Source organism: Ranitomeya variabilis, chromosome 7 (assembly GCF_051348905.1).
Source record: "Ranitomeya variabilis isolate aRanVar5 chromosome 7, aRanVar5.hap1, whole genome shotgun sequence".
NCBI lineage: Eukaryota > Metazoa > Chordata > Amphibia > Anura > Dendrobatidae > Ranitomeya > Ranitomeya variabilis.
The window spans coordinates 160,305,892-160,318,856 of record NC_135238.1 but is presented as its reverse complement, the minus strand read 5'-3'; positions in this window follow the sequence as shown (position 1 = coordinate 160,318,856).

Here is a 12,965-nt window from a genome sequence, read left to right as displayed (position 1 = left end):
TGGGAGCCATCTTGCAGGGGTACGCATTATGCAAAATGCCTCTCAGCAACAGGCTGAGGGCATTTAGCAAAATGCGTGCTGCCCCTTTAAGAGCAGGGGAGTGTGCCCGCATGTGTACTAGGCACGCCGCAGGGATCTGTGGTGCGCACACACAGATCAGGAACAAACAGGAAGCAGGACCGGGACCGCGCCGATAGCCAGGGCTGTAAGTCGGCATCCCTGCATGGAAGGAGAAGGGGGCACTATGCAGGGGTGCCAGTAATAGTGCTACAGTACCCTCTAATTATGCCCCCTCTTCAAGTCCACAAAGACTTTCTGCAGAGAAGTTGGAGGCTGACACCTCTTAACGAACTTTCACGACTTCTCTTCAGAACCACGACTTCTGTCCAGTAGAAGAAAAGTGACACCTCTCACCATCTTCACAACTAGGATGCTTCTCTCCATCAAGCTATCCTCAGCATAGGACAAAGCATAGTACCAGGAACTGAGCACTGGAAAGTCTCTCCCTGTATGTTGAGATTAGCTACCACCCTGGAGGATTCAAGGACCAACTGGAGTTCCTCCACCAGGTTGGTGGACTGTAGAGACTTGACAGATGCCACTGCCCAGACATTCTCCTCCAGATCACCTAGAGACTGAACATACCTCCTCTGGTCCTGTCTTGTCTGGTCTCCAAGATGACACGTCCACAAAGTGGGGATGTTCCTCTGGGCAGATCATTAGTACAACAATCACCAGGACTGTATGGGAACATTGCCTCTGCTTCCCTTTCTTCAGAGACACAGCACACAGCGACTCAGTGGCTAGCAGACTTGATGGAGAAGGTGGCCACATAGCTGGCTGACCTAGACGTATGGGGACTCCTCTTGTGACTCGGCTGTCTCCAACGAAGCACCTTGCAGGGTCTCCAGTCTAGGACGGGCATCTATGTTCTCCGCACTGGATGGCCAATGGGAATACCAGACAGCACATGGAAGGCGATCTTCTCCGAGTATAACTGTCACGTTTCTGTTGTCTGATAACCTGGTTTGGAACAGTAGAGTTTGGAGACTATGTGCCTCTGCACCCAGGGACCCCTCCTTGTAACTTAACATGGCCTGCACTTCATGGCTGAGTTGCTGTGGTTTCAAAACACTTCCACTTTCTAATAATACCACGCACAGTTGATCATGCAGGGCATCCTATAACTGTTCTTTGCTCGAATTTGATGAGTTCTTTAGAGTAACCTATTCTTTCATAATTGTTTGTGCAGGCAAACTGCATGGATAGGGAATGGATTTTATACACATGTGGCAATGGGATTAAATGAAAAATCTGAATGAATTGATTAAGACATTTGTAGACACTTTGGGAAAAGCTCTGAGTGTGACAGAGCAATTCCCAAGTCTCTGTATTTAACACCTAATTTGCATATGATTAACAATGCTAATTACTCGGGAATGCAACAACAGATAAAATATTTAAAGGTGTTGGTGGATTTACTCTGCAAAGACCTGCATGCCCATATGTGCTGTTTGGGGGTTTGATCTTACTGACAGATTCCCTTTAAGGTTGTTACATTTCTAAAGGAGCCCGCAGGGAGAACATTTTAAGATTTGGTGTCACATAGTTTGGGGGAAACACAGGAATGGTTGCCCTAAGCATTAGTCTTTTAGGGGAACAACATTTCATAAGAAAAAATAGAAAGTATTTTTTTTTTTCCTTTTGAAATGTTTGCATGTATAAGAATTGGAATTGCTACTGCCAAGGTTCAGTACGTATGTCTCTGCTCTCCGGTCAGAGTCACTTTCATATAGCTGGATCCTATGGTGTAACAGACAGCCATAGGCTATGTTCACACGATCCTTTTTTTGATCCTTTTTTTTTCAGGTCCTTTTTCCATGCAGGGTACAGTCCAATGTTACTCTATGGAAAACAAAAACCGCTGTGCCCACTATCTTTTTTTTCTCAGGCAAATCCGCGAGGATTTGCCTGCAGAAAAAAAGAAGTACCATGTCACTTCTTTCTGCGGATTCAGCTCCTGTTTTCAACAGGCACCAATAGGAAAGTGCTGTTGAAAACCCGCAGAGGAATCTGCAGAAGAAACTGCAGGAAAATCAGCAGTGCAGTTTTGCACTGCGGGTTTTCCAAATCAGGACCTGAAAAAAAAAGGATCAAAAAAAGGATCGTGTGAACATGGCCATAGACTTTCTGCTCCACCTCTCTCTGTCTGGAGAAGAGGATGTGGAAAGTTTGATTAGATGAGAGTAAACTTTACTTATTTATGGGTAAGGTGGCATAAATATAGCATAATGATGATTGGAGGAGGCACTCTGGCTAGCATGACCACTTTCTAAATGCGACATTGTTTTAAGGGCATTCATGGGCATTATTATTAGGTTAGGTAGGTGCAATGCCTACCTTGTCCAGGGCACCGACAAGCCTTATCATGACACTGGGGTCACATTTCCAGTTCACATATGACCAAAAAATCATTGTGGAATGGCTGATGTCATAAAATTTTGATGCAATTTTATCTCTATAATGTAGTAGTGACTTCCTTCCTCAGAAAGCGATTGCTATTGTGTTGAACTTTTGTATTGCCCATAAGTTTTTATGGAAGCCAGATTGACAGAATCATTGCCTCATCACTCACAAATTAGATCCTCTCATTTAGAACATAAAGAAACATCATAAAGAATATTTGCTGCAAAACGCCTCAGGCTCTTAATTTTTAGAATTTAACAATTTTTTTAATGGTGCAAATTCCTGCTCACTGGTAACAGACTGCTTTTTTTTTCGCTGAGCTGGGGACTACAAAGAAGCTAAGAAGTCAATTTGGGTTGTGTTACATTTGGATGTTAAATTCCCAAAGTCTGGATATCTATTTTTCCATTTAGTCCTGCACAAATGTAGAATTTCTATGGTGAATTAACATATAGTTTAATATCTTGATATACATTAGTTGTAGGATGATGAGTTATGTTAATCTTTTCACAATCAGCCTCCTGACATTAATTTAGAAATGTACGGAATATCTATTTATGCAGAAAGCAGGGCGACTCTGGGGTCTTGAGTTTAGATCTGACTACAGAAGTATCTGCTTCTCATAAGCCATAAACATTTGACTGTAATTTTTTCGAGCAATGCATAAGATACATTTATTAATACAGCACAGGGTTCATAGCGATTCCTCTGTGGAGCCTTTCTATTTTTATGTAATTTTGCAATTCTGGCATTTCCTACTACATAACAGTCTGCTCTGACCTGTGCTATGCTGATCTTATGTGGGGCACATCTTCAACCATGAAACACCCATTTTAAAAAGACAAAGGTATCTTAATTATTTGGTAAATATATTGCCAAGATCATACTTTGCTCTTTTATCTGTGTAGTTTTTTGCAAAGATAGAAGTAGAGTTCACAGGGTGAAGAAGCGTCATAGTTGGATCCATTTCCAGCTTTGCCTACAAAAAATAGTCTCAAAATAAAAAAGGAGGTAGGTCTAAAAATCTGATGGTGGTCATGGATGATTGAGATAGATACTATTTTTTTTAGAACAAGGCCATCTTTAGTCATTCCAGTTTCCTGTTCTGTGTATGGGCTTGAATTTTTTATACCAGCTGCAGTTCTCTTTACCAAAAGTAAACAGCCTCATATATTCTTTCATAGAAGGATTGCCCTACGGTCACTTCCCTACAGTTTCTATTTCCCCCTCAACCCCCAAAACAGGACATCATCAGGGTGCGGCACAGCGATTACTTACCACAGCTACTGTGTCTCTACCTTCCCCTAATGATGTTCCAAATCAATAGTGGTGATGAAGTTGGAGGCATCGTCAGTCACCAGTGACACACAGCTTCCACCACCACCACCCCGCAGCTTTAACCCTCACTGCCATATCGTCTCTTTCACTGCTGCCATTCTTCTCCTGTCACCACCGCTTTTTTCACTGAAACAGAATGTCATCAGAAGGCAGTCATAGAAGCACCTCAATGAAGCTAATCGTCATCATGGGGCACCGCTAGTGTCACTGACACTGCTTCTATCACCGCACCCTGATGACAATTTGTTACAGTGTGGTGATAGAAGCTGTGGTGCGGTGCAGCTGTCACTCACACTGCTTCAATCGCTGCTCCCTGATGAAGTCTTATTTCGTTGAGCAAGGTGGCAGGAACAGAAGCTGTGGAAATGCTTCAGGGGACGATGGTGACAGTAACTGGGGTATGTGACCGCAGCGTGGCCCCTGATGTTCTGCAGGAAAGTGACAGCAGGGCCATCCTCCTTTGACGTTTCATTTGAGACTATCCTCATATGGAAAGTCACAGGAGGTAAAGTAAATAAAACAGTTATAGGGATTAGCACGATAGAGAGAATACTAGGGAATTTTAAGATAAAGCAAATTGGAGAAGTGGCTAGAACTTAAAGGTATTCATACATGGAATTCTATGTGTCGGTGTGTCGGACAACACCTTTAATAATAATAGGTAAACAACGAAAAACTGTGTATGTGGACCTACTCTAAAGCTCGCCACACATTAGAGATTTTGAATCACACAAGTGAACAAAGCATATGAAAGTAGATATGTGTTAAGAAGGATTTTTGGCTGATATCAGGTTCTATGGTTGCAATGATGTCTATGCAAAATAACAGCTCTGCATCACATCAATGGAAGCCTAGACCAGCCAAAGATCATGGCAAAGATTAAACGGCATACCATTATCTTCCAAAATAACCTTTACAACCATAAACAACATTTAGAAAATGGCTTTATATCTGAAATCACTTACAATGAATTCATGCCTCTCAACATTTTCCAACCTTATCAGAGTAAAGGCCCCGTCTCACACAGCGACGCTGCAGCGATACAGACAACGATGCTGATCGCTGCAGCGTCTCTGTGTGGTCGCTGTGTGGTCGCTGGGGAGCTGTCACACAGACAGCTCTCTCCAGCGACCAACGATCAGGGGAACGACTTCGGCATCGTTGAAACTGTCTTCAACGATGCCGAAGTCCCCCTGCAGCACCCGGGTAACCAGGGTAAACATCGGGTTACTAAGCGCAGGGCCGCGCTTAGTAACCCGATGTTTACCCTGGTTACCAGCGTAAATGTAAAAAAAACAAACAGTACATACTCACCATCTGTTGCCCGTCAGGTCCCTTGGCGTCTGCTTCCTGCTCTGACTGAGCCGCCGTACAGTGAGAGCAGAGCGCAGCAGTGACGTCACTGCTGTGCTCTCACTTTACGGCAGTCAGTCAGAGCAGGAAGCAGACGCCAAGGGACCTGACGGGCAACAGATGGTGAGTATGTACTGTTTGTTTTTTTTACATTTACGCTGGTAACCAGGGTAAACATCGGGTTACTAAGCGCGGCCCTGCGCTTAGTAACCCGATGTTTACCCTGGTTACCAGTGAAGACATCGCTGGATCGGTGTCACACACACCGATTCAGCGATGTCAGCGGGACCTCAACGACCAAAAAAAGGTCCAGGCCATTCTGACACGACCAGCGATCTCGCAGCAGGGGCCTGATCGCTGGTACGTGTCACACATAGCGAGATCGCTACTGAGGTCGCTGTTGCGTCACAAAACTTGTGACTCAGCAGCGATCTCGCTAGCGATCTCGCTATGTGAGACGGGGCTTTAAGGATAGGGTAGGCAAAGAACCCATATATCACCAAAGGACACATATACACATGGACCTGTCTTTTTATGCACTAAAGACCTTATACACATTATATAGCTGTTAGCCAAATGTTGATTGAGCGATGGTTTACCCAGCTGCTCTCTCACCCATCTCTCCCACACAAGGGCGCTCTGCCGTGCGCTCCCATGTTCTGAATGAGAGAATGAGAGATCTACTATCAGACATCTCTAAAGAACAAAAGGATTGTCAGTTCGAAATCAGACATGCTGCATCCTTATCTCCCCCAATAGTCATCTGTTGGGAGCCCTCATTCACATTAGACTCTTGGCCAAACCCATTGATATCGGTGGTTTCAGCCAACATTAGTCTAATGTGTATGGGAGCCTTAAGTCAGAGGGAAACATTTAGATAATAGCCAGAAAGTAATTTTTTTAGAATGGTTGTCTATTTTTGCATTCAGCATTTCTCTGTGATTTAAAGGGAACCTGTCACCCCCCAGGGCCTATTAAAGTAAAATAGCCACCTTCAGCAGCACTAAGGCCGTATTCTTTGAAGGTGGCTCTTATGTTTATTATCCCTAGGAACGCTGAAATAATGACTTTTATAAATTTCCAGCCATACCTCTATTGAGTCAGGGAGATATGTTTTCTCCCCCTGACTCAATCGCCTCACAGCCGTCCATCATCCAGTTCTGTCCTCCATGCGCCGCCTCTTCTCTTTCTCGTGACGTCACCAGCGCCTGCGCTCTGCAATCAGTTCTTGGGCATGCGCTGTGCATGCTGCCTGTGAACTTACATCTGGTGCCTGCGCCTTTGTGTAGCAGAGGCCCCAGTTCCCGCCCCGCAGTGTGTTATCATGTATTCACACTGCGGGGCTGGGAATCTGGCGCCTGCGCAGTGGAGCAGGTCACCGTGCTCCTCGATAGAAGTGCCGAAGTCTCGCAAGACTTCACAAATCTCGTGACACATCGGCACTATCTTTAATGGAGAATGGTTAACTGCTCCAATGCACAGGTGCCAGATTCCTAGCCCCGCAGTTTGAATACATAATAACACGCTGCGGGGCGGCGCATGCCCAAGAACTGATTCCAGAGCGCAGGCGCTGGTGATGTCACGAGAAAGAGGAGGCGGCGCCCGGAGGAGAGAGGGGGATGATGGACAGCTGCGAGGCGGTTGAGTCAGGGGGAGAAAACATACCTCCCTGACTCAACAGAGGTATGGCAGGAAATTTATAAAATCATTATTTCAGCGTTCCTAGGGATAATAAACCTAAGAGCCACCTTCACAGAATGCAGCCTTAGTGCTGCTGAAGGTGGCTATTTTACTTTAATAGGCCCTGGGGGGGGGGGGGGGGGGTGACAGGTTCCCTTTAAATAGCTGGTGAGATGAGAATTATCTTGGTCTTGGACCCACAAGGAAAGGCTGTTTTAAAAGCTAAAAATCTCTCACTTGAAAGGTGAAAACAGGTCCTAAAGCTCCAGAAACAATTTACCAGAACCTTATATTCTAAATCTGCTCATTGGGAAACACAATTTTCGCTGAGTTAGATCTGACACTTGTTTTTGACTAACTTTTGGCTTCTGAAACCAAAAACTTTTTAAGCTGCAGGATACCCTCCCTTTTTGTCCAAAACCACACAAGATGTACATACAATTGAAAATAATATAAAAATTACCTGAATGTAATGTATATTTAAAGCTTTTTTTGTTCATAAAAAGGATATATTGTTACTGTAATTCAAATTGTGTGCAAATAGTAGAGGTCAATATGAACAAAATCATCAGAACAGAAACCATATTTCTTAATCCATAACACACTATACCAAATGATGAGGGGGGCTATAATAGCAAAGGATGCTCCCAAAGTACATAATCACACAAGAAGAAAAAGAACACAAAAAATCCTAAATAAAAATATATTATAGTTTATTCAGAAAAACATATAAAGCGCAACATTGAAAAATAGTAATAATCAAGTTGAGGACAAAGCTGAATAGTAAATATCACAGGTGTAAGACACAGAGTTCACCTTTATTTAAGTGGAAGGGATGGGCAAAGTATAGCAGCCGGTAAAGTGAAGTGCAAGTGCAAAAAAGGGGGGTTCCCAAATATGAGCAGTTTTCACTAAGGGCTCAACCAATCACCATCTCATACCGCATGAGTAATCAAGGGGTAACCAAGCATATTACAGGATGTAGAACATTGAAACAGCGAGTGGTGCAATCAACACTAGAAGAGCATGTATAATCGGTTATCAGAAAAAAGGGGTGTATACCACTTTAAGAAAACAAAAAACCTGCCCTTAAAAAAAAACCTGACCTTACTCATAGTTTCCACTTTGGGACCCAATGTACGCAGCCCCAACGCGCGTTTCGTGTGGGCTTCCTCTGAGGGCTGCAATGAATATACACCCTTTTTTTCCCTTCATCCACATCCATATAGTCTCGACACACTGCTTGCCCACCCTGTGAGGGGCCCAAGACTTTATCACCAAGTTTTACTTTGAAATATGCAAATTAGGCTTGCTTGACAAACATGCTGATGTTCATCCTTTAACTAGTAATGGCGAAATTGCTACAGATATAACAAAAGGAATCATGGCTGTTTAGGCACTTATTACGAAAAAATAACAGACAGGCATGATCTGAAAGAAAGGAAATAAGTGTGTAAATAAATAAATTATGCTAACCCCCTGTATACAGAAATTCTGAATATTTTGCAGTATGAAGAGGAGCACACAATCTCTCGCCACACTGTCTCAAGTGTAACTGAATAGCCAAGACAAATAACAATCTGATGTCGTTTGCCAAAGTCGTCCTCCACCCATCCCCAGTCAAGGGCGTTTCACTTTTGGTTAATAGGAGAAGGGAAGGAAAACACACATTTTTGCCAAGGTTTTGACATGCGTTTTTGTTGAGGATTTTTTTCGTGGCAAAAACACTGAAAGAATTGACATGTATTAGATTTAACTCCTACCTATTTTCAATTTTTTTGTTTTTGTTTTTTCTTGTCCTTCTTCCAAGAGCCATTTTTTTTCTGTCTACATAGCCATATGAGAGCTTTTTTGTGTGGGACAAGTTGCACTTTTGAATGACACCATTCATTTTATCATGTGATGCACTGGAAAGTGGGGAAAAAATCCAAATGCACTGAAATTGCTAAGAAAAGTGCAATTGCACAATTGTTTTTAGAGTTTTTATTTACCATGTTCACTATAAAGTAAAACAGACCTGACATTATGATTCTCCAGGTCAGTATGATTACGCAGATACCAAACATGTATAGTTTGTCTTTTTAAGTGGTGAATAAAATTCGGAAATTTGTAAAAAAAAAATAATAATAATAATTTGCTTTTGTTGCCATTTTCCGAGACCTGTAACATTTTCAATTTTCAGGAAATGGGGCTGTATTAGGGCTTAGCTTATTTATTTTATATTTTAATACATCGGACTTTTATTAATGCAGAGATACCAAATATGTGTATTTTTTATTGTTTTATTTTTAAAGGGAATCTGTCACCCCAAATTTCACCTATAAGATGTGGCCACCGCCATCAGGGCTTATCTACAGCATTCTGTAATGCTGTAGATAAGCCCCACGATGTAACCTGCAAGATAAGAAAAACAGGTTATATTATACTCACCCAGGGGCGGTCCCGGTTTGGTCCGGTCCGATGGGCGTCGCGTTCCGTGTCCAGTGCCTCCCATCTTCATACGATGACGTCCTCTTCTTTGCTTCCTGCCATGGCTCCTGCACAGGTGTACTTTATCTGCCCTGTTGAGGGCAGAGCAAAGTACTGCAGTGCGCAGGCGCCGGGCCTCTCTGACCTTTCCCGGAATGCTGTAGATGAGCCCCTGATGGCGGTGGCCGCATCTTTTAGACGAAAATTGGGGTGACAGATTCCCTTTAAGGCTGGCCTCACACTCAGCGTAGGGAAATACGGTCCGTATTTTACGGCCGTAATACGCAGTAATTTTCCCAAAACACTGTTCCGTATTCAATGCGAGGATGCGATCTTTACAGACAAATGTATCTGTGTGTCATCCGTATGGCTTCTGTACGGCAATTTTTTTGCGCAGGCTTGCAAAATGGTCAAATCATGGATCCATCGGCTAAAATATTCCTAAAAAAGTTCCCACGATCGAGTTCATATGAGTTCATGCAGCAGAGGGCGCATCACCGCAACTCGAGGTAACTATAGGACATTCCCCTGCATTCCATTCATTCAGCAAATTTTACAGACAGGAGCACAACTGCATTAGCAGAGCTCCTGGGTGTAAAATGATTTAACCACTTCAGATGGATATACAGCGTGGGACAAGACTGATCGACGGAAGGTATGGAATATTGTTGTTTGTTTTGTTTAACTTTATTTCAGGTGACAAGGGTCTTCAGGTGGATTAAGAGTATAATAAAATATTAAAACACCCTGTGTCTTTATTTCATTAAAATACTTTTTAATAAAGTGTGTGTTTTATTAACCATTTTGTACTATTGGATTAATAATGGATAGGTGTCATAATTGACGCCTCTCCATTATTAACTTGGCTTAATGTCACCTTACAATAGCAAGGTGACATTAACCCTTCATTACCCCATATCCCACCGCTACACGGGAGTGGGAAGAGAGAGGCTAAGTGCCAGAATAGGCGCATCTTACAGATGTGCCTTTTCTGGGGTGGCTGGGGGCAGATGTTTTTAGCCGGGGGGGTCCTATAACCATGGTACCTCCCTAGGCTATTAATATCTGCCCTCTGTCACTGGCTTTCCCACTCTGGCGGAGAAAATTGCGTGGGAGCCCATGCCAATTTTTTCCGGGATTTAACCATTTAATTTAATAGCTAGAGCTTCAAAATTTTTACACACAGACACTTGTTACATTAGTAAAGAGGAATATGTAAAAAAAAAGGGATATGAGATGGTTTACTGTATGTAAACCATGTCACATATCATGTCGGGTGTGTGAAGGAGAGAAGAAAAGCCGGCAATTGAATTACCGGCTTTTCTGCTATCTTGCGCTGAATTGAATATATATATATATATATATATATATATATATATATATATATATATATGTGTGTCTCACTGACACATATATATATATATATATATATATATATATATATACATATATATGTATACCTATTCTATGTGTACACATTTATTCTACCTATTCTATTCTGTCAGTGTGATTTTACTGTACACCGCACTGAATTGCCGGCTTTTCTAGAGAACACCACTGCGTATTTCTCGCAAGTCACACTCATGGTCTGTGTGTAATCCGTAATTTTCTCGCCCCCATAGACTTTCATTGGCGTATTTTTTGCACAATATGCTGACAAACGCAGCATGCTGCGATTTTCTGCGGCCGTACAAGACCGTATAATACGGATCCGTAAAATACGGCAGATAGGAGCAGGGCCATAGAGAATCATGGTACCATATGCAATCCGTATTTTCTACGCCTCTCATACGTCCGTAAAACACGCCAGTGTGATGCCGGCCTAATGAAGCTAAAGAAGATCATTTTAACTTTTGGGGGTTTTTTTTACATTTTTAATTTTTTTTTTCACTTTTTCCTCTACTTATTAGTCCCTTTATGGAGCTTGAAGCACCGTTCGTTAGATTGCTTGTACTTTACATAGCAGTACATCTGCACTGCTATGTGTGTATATATAAATATATATATATATATATATATATATATATATATATTAATATACATACAGTACAGATCAAAAGTTTGGGCACACCTTCTCATTTAAGGAATTTTCTGTATTTTCATGACTATGAAAATTGTACATCATTACATCATTCACACTGAAGGCATCAAAACTATGAATCAACACATGTGGAATTATATACTTAACAAAAAAGTGTAAAACAACTGAAATTATGTCTTATATTCTAAGTTCTTCAAAGTAGCCACCTTTTGCTTTGATGACTGCTTTGCACACTCTTGGTATTCTCTTGATGAGCTTCAAGAGGTAGTCACCGGGAATGGTCTTCCAACAATCTTGAAGGAGTTCCCAGAGATGCTTAGCACTTGTTGGCCCTTTTGCCTTCACTCTGCGGTCCATCTCACCCCAAACCATCTCGATTGGGTTCAGGTCTGGTGACTGTGGAGGCCAGGTCATCTGGTGTAGCACCCCATCACTCTCCTTCTTGGTCAAATAGCCCTTAATGAAACAAAGTCCAGCTCACCATAGTCGGCATCCTGTGGAACTCGGAGCACGGAACTGCTGTATCAGGGCGTAGGAAGAATTAAGGAAATGATAAGGAATCCAGCTCCACGAGGTAGTGAAAAAAAACCTTCCTTTATTCACTTCAAATCATATTCAGTGGAGGATAAAACATCAGCAACAACATGGATTAAAATGCGATATCAACGCGTTTCTGGTGAACAAGCACCCTTAATCATGATATCATGATTTGAAGTGAATAAAGGAAGGTTTTTTTTCACTACCTCGTGGAGCTGGATTCCTCATCATTTACTCAAATAGCCCTTACACAGCCTGGAGGTGTGTTTGGTGTCATTGTCCTATTGAAAAATAAATGATGGTCCAACTAAACCCAACCCGAATGGAATAGCATGCCGCTGCAAGATGCTGTGGTAGCCGTGCTGGTTCAGTATGCCTTCAATTTTGAATAAATCCCCAACAGTGTCACAGCAAAGCATCCCCACACCATAACACATCCTCCTCCATGCTTCACGGTGGGAACCAGGCATGTAGAGTCCATCCGTTCACCTTTTCTGTGTCGCACAAAGACACGGTGGTTGGAACCAAAGATCTCAAATTTGGACTCATCAGACCAAAGCACAGATTTCCACTGGTCTAATGTCTATTCCTTGTGTTCCTTAGCCCAAACAAGTCTCTTCTGCTTGTTGCCTGTCCTTAGCAGTGGTTTCCTAGCAGCTATTTTACCATGAAGGCCTGCTGCACAAAGTCTCCTCTTAACAGTTGTTGTAGAGATGTGTCTGCTGCTAGAACTCTGTGTGGCATTGACCTGGTCTCTAATCTGAGCTGCTGTTAACCTGCGATTTCTGAGGCTGGTGACTCGGATAAACTTATCCTCAGAAGCAGTGGTGACTCTTGGTCTTCCTTTCCTGGGGTGGTCCTCATGTGAGCTTGATGGTTTTTGCTATTGCACTTGTGGACACTTTCAAAGTTTTCCCAATTTTTCAGACTAACTGACCTTCATTTCTTAAAGTAATGATGGCCACTCATTTTTCTTTACTTAGCTGTTTTTTTCTTGCCATCATACAAGTTCTAACAGTCTATTTAGTAGGACTATTAGCTGTGTATCCACCAGACTTCTGCACAACACAACTGATGGTCC